This window comes from Eulemur rufifrons, chromosome 2 (assembly GCF_041146395.1).
Source record: "Eulemur rufifrons isolate Redbay chromosome 2, OSU_ERuf_1, whole genome shotgun sequence".
Classification (NCBI taxonomy): domain Eukaryota; kingdom Metazoa; phylum Chordata; class Mammalia; order Primates; family Lemuridae; genus Eulemur; species Eulemur rufifrons.
The window spans coordinates 15,914,500-15,919,596 of NC_090984.1; positions in this window are offsets into that span (position 1 = coordinate 15,914,500).

The following is a 5,097-nucleotide window of genomic DNA, read 5'->3' on the forward strand; positions in this document are numbered from 1 at the left end:
TCAACCTAAGCGGTTGTCCTGTAGTTTCATTTGCTCGCTCTGTAGCCCTGGGACAGGGGTTCCAGAAGAGGCAAAACTGAGCCCACGAATGTCCCCCAAGACTTGCCCCTTTGCTGGGTCCCTGCCTTGGGGTTGGCCTTGCTGCTCTCCCCACCCCCCAAGCACAGGCTGTGTCAGCCTCCCCTGTCCACCCGTCCTGTGACGTCTCTCCACCTGCTCCTATGCCCCTGCCAGTCTCGGCGTCTCATGGGAACCCTCCCCAGAGAGCTGACCGGGTTGGGGGCCTCCCCTGCTCTGAACCTGACAGTTGCTGTCCCCCCACTGCTCCCAAGATAAAGGCCAGGCCCCTTCCCCAGTGCGGCTCCAGAGAACCCCACTCCCCTCTGCTCTGGCCTCTGAGCCGTGGTTCCCCTGCGCGAGGGCCAAAGCCTACATGTCAGTAAGTCCCATCCCTCCTCTGCCCACAGCCTTCCATGGCTCCCACCTCTCTCGAGGTCAAAGCCCAAGTCCTCCCTGCGGCCAACCAGGCACTGCACGACCTGCCCCGTCCCCTGCCCTCCCTCCCCTCCTCCTTCATATACTATACTTCTCATATACCCTGATTCCAGCCAGGGACACAAAAAGAGCTGGATAAACACTTCCTGAATGAATGAACATCATCCACCACCTTGCTATGTCCGACCTCTTCTTCAAGACTCACCTGAAGTAGGTGGGCTTGTTTTCCTCCTTCGAGTCCACCATCCTCCAATCTCATGCCCTTTGAACTTTTATCCACAGGGTGGCCCAAGAGATCTTCCCCATGTTCTAACCTGCCCTTGCTGCCGCTGCTCTAGAACCTTCTGTGGCTCCCCAGTACCCTCAGATCTGGCAGCAGGACCCTTGCCAACCTGTCCAGCTGCATCTCTTCTCTCTGGTCACTCCCCTCGCCCCGCCACCGCATTCTACCCTCTAGCCTCATTCTTTTTCGCACTCTCTGTTCCTTTTGCCTGGAAGAATTCTTCCATACCTTTAACTGCCTGAACACTATTCATTTCTCAGGCATCGGCTTAGACATCACCGCCTTCAAGAAGGCTTCCAGGACTACTCCCACCCACCTGGGTCTGGCACCTCCTGGGGACCCCACCATGCCTCTATACCCCCCTGCACCTAGAGCCCTGATAACCCTCTCTTTTATCCACCTGACCGCCATAACCTACTCATCCCTTAGACGCAGGAGGCCCAGGGCCCACAACACTTTTAGGGACAAACAGAAATGTTTTCATTTTAATTTCATAACTAATAACAATGACTATATCGTAATGAACCCAGCTGAGATTATATAGATCCTCCTCAGCTTACGATGGGGCTACATCCAAATTAAACTCATCATAAGTTGAAAATGTCATTAAGTCGGCCAGGCGCAGTGGCTCATGTCTGTAATCGTAGCCCTCTGGGAGGCGAGGCAGGAGGATGGCTTGATGTCAGGAGTTCAAGACCAGCCTGAGCAAGAGCGAGACCCCATCTTTACCAAAAACAGAAAAAACTACCTGGGCTTAGTGGCGTGGGCCTGTATTCCCAGATACTCAGGAGGACCATTTGAGCCCAGGAGGTGGAGGTTGCTGTGAGCTATGATGACGACAAAAATGCATTTCATAACCTGATAAACCCATCATAAAGTCAAAAAATTGCTAAGTTGGACCATTATAAGTTGGGCATGTCTGTATTTGTCTTTATACCAATGCAATTGTGAAAGATCGTTTTCAATATTTTTTTCTCATGGAGGGAGTGGCCCACAGGGGCAAAAGTGCCTCGGACCCTCAGAAGTCTTCATGCAACTCTGCAGTCTTGTGTCTGTCTCTCCAAAGGTCTATGAGTTCTGGGAAGGCAGAGGTTGAGACTGGGTCCCCCGGGCTGCCTTGCACAGGCCTGGCACACAGCAGGTGCTTAATGGTTGCTTGTTGAGTGAATATCCAGTGAATCAATGGCCTGGCTCACACATGATAGGACACGCTTGATGGATGGATGGATGGATGGAGAAAAAGGTCATAGGGCAGAGGAAGGGACACCTGTACCTGGGAGGGATCGATCTGGGACCAGCAGTGCCACCTTGTGGCCCAGATCTCCCTTGCCACCCTCCTACTCTCAGTGGAAAAGAACAGGGGAGTTTTCAGGGCCCTTGAATTGGGAGGAGATGGAGGAAAGAAGAGGAGAAGAAGGAGGAGGCAATCTCAAAAACAAAGACCTTGAAGACAGACGACTCAGGGTTCAAACCCCGTGGCCGGCAATTTCCAGCTGTGTGACCCGGGGCAAGTAACTCTGCCTCTCTGATCTTTAGTTACCTCATCCAGAAAATGGGAGAGAATCAGGCTGCTGAATAATGACATAGCTCAGAAAACAGCAGCTATCTCTTACCTCCCATGCTGGGGCTTCAGGAGGCAAGGGTGTGTGGGGGGGTGCTGCCCCCACAGAACCCCCCACTCCCCGGGCTGGGAGAAGACAGCGCCTCCATGAGGACTAAGCAGGGGCAGAGAAAGAGACATGGGCATGGGGTAAGATTGTCTGATTCTGCACAAACAAGAACAAAACAAAATAAAAAAAATGCCCCAGCGAAACTTGGATTTTAGATCGACAATCAATCACTTTTGAATATAAGTATATACCAAATATGACATAGGATATACTCATACCAAAGTCCAATGGGCTCCTTGTTGACTTGAAAGTCAAGTTTAACTGGGCATCCTGTATTTTAATCCACCAATCGTAGTCTGGCGGACACTGGGTCGGGTAAGCAGGTAAAGTTTCCGGAAGGAGGGGGCAGTGGAGGGATCCTGGGCAGAACTCAGGACTCTTCCTTCCCCTCCCCCACCCATATTGGCACATGCGCGGTACCAAATGCTCTTGTAGGTCACCAGAGCAGAAGGTGAGCATACCTGAGTGCTATGCTAGGTCCAAGTGATGCTTGTCCCTGCCTTGGGTCACCTACCCCACCCCCCGCTCAGCCTGCTGCTTTCTCTCCACCTCTTCCCACTTTCTCAGAGCCCCCGGCTGCTTCCCCGGCCCTTTTGCTCCCAAGATGTGGGGCAAAAGCACCAGCACTTTCTTTTCCAAATCATTATCAGGTTATATCCCCTAGACTAGAGATATTTAGGCACTGAAGGCCACCTGGAAGTTGAAGGTCACCAGGCATAACTCCCACTGACCTCAGAGCTGTGTGCTCTTGGATGAGTCACGTCATCTCTCTGAGCCACCCCTGCCCTCCCGACCTGCCTCTCTCCCCCTCCTCAGTCTGCTCCTGCCACACAGGCCTCCCCGCTGTGCCTCCCACACGCCAGGCACGGTTCTGCCCCAGGGCCTTTGCACAGGCTGTGCCATCTCTCAGGAACACTCTTCCCATGTCTACATGGCTCCCTCCTTACCTCCTTCACTTCTGTGCTCAAATGTCGCTTAGAAAGGCCTCCTCTGACCACCCTATTAGAAACTGAAGCCCCCCACATTTGGTAATCCAATATCTTCCTTTGCTTTTCGGCCACTTGACCAATGGGTAGAAAGTTCGCTCACTTATCTTGCATATTATTAATATTATCTCTCCCGCTGGGCGGTGAGTATCAAGGGCACTCTGTTTTGCCCTCTGCGGTGTCCCTGCACCCAGCGCAGGGGTTCAATAAACATGCTTGAATGAACGAATGAGCAGGAAAAAGGCATGGGTCGCAAATGTTGTGACATTTTTACCTGTTACAGTTTATGGTTTTAGCCATTTTGGGGTCTCAGACTCTCTCGGGCATCTGACTAGCTGCACGTGGTCTCTTACATTTAAACATTCAGCATCTCAGTATCCAAAGCCAGCTGGTGCTAGGGGATGGCACAGAATTCTAGAACATTCCCAACATAGAATGTTCTATTGCACAGTGCTAGTGCAGACCCTGTCAAAAAAAAAAAAAAAAAAAAAAAAAGCACTTAGTTACAGACACCCAATTTTTTCCATGTTCTCTCTAGAGGTTCCAGAAGCCTCATCCCCAATTCAGATAATTTAGCAGAGATTGCAAACTGGTGGCCCCGGAGCGGGACACAGCCCTGGTTGGGTTTTATCTGGTCCAATAGTTTCCTGAGAGGCAGCACACTTCTAAGGGCTGAAATTCCAGTGCACCTGCGAATCCCCAGGTGGGTCTCCCACAGGGCACTGCTCTGCCCCGCCCCTCTGGGCAGGACAGGTGCCACCCCTCAGCAGAGACCTCCTGCCTGGCTCCTGGAGCCATCTGAGATTGAGATCTTGGGTTTATAGACCAAAGGGATAAAGAATATTATTCAGGGAGGGGGGGAAATCGAAGTGGGAGGATTGCTTGAGGCCAGGAGTTCAAGACCAGCCTGGGCAACTTAGCAAGGCCCATCTTTACAAAAAATAAGGAAAATTAGCCAGGCATGGTAGCGAACACCTGTGGTCCCAGCTACTCATGATAACCTGAGCCCAGAAGTTGGAGGTTTATGGTGATGCCACTGCACTCTAGCCTGGGTGACAGAGCGAGACCCTGTCTCCAAACAAAAAAGAAAAAAACCAAGTGGGAGCAGCGTCAGGAATAGGTTGATCCAGGAGCCAGAGAGTTTGGGGGATTGGCCCTTGCCTGGCCCTGGGTGACCTTTTCTAGACCCCAGATTCCTTATCTGTAAAATGGGCATGACAAAGGGACAACCTAGTGTTGGGAGGATTGAGTGTCGGGATGCTGAGCAGGGCAGGCACGAAGTCTCAATATGTGGTTCAAGTCGCTCGTATTGCTGGTGGGCTGGGCAACCATCACTGGGGTCTTCCAGCCTCAGTTTGGCCACCGGAGAAATGGGGGGCCCGGAGAGCGCCGATCGCAGTCACGTCCCAGGGCTGAGTTTATAGAGTCCCCAGCTGGGGAGGGGCGTCCCATGGCTGGCACAGGCTTGGTCCGAGAGTTGCTCCTCCCCTCCAGGGGCAGGGCACAGGGTGTTTCCTGGACTTCGCCAAGTGGCGAACGGGCGGGCGAGGGGCGGGTGCCGGCTGGGGGACGCCCCCCGACCCGATTGGTCCTCTGGCCCGTCACTCCCCGATGCCCGCCCCCTCTCACGGGGTAAAAGCCCGCCCCGCCCCGGCCCGGACGG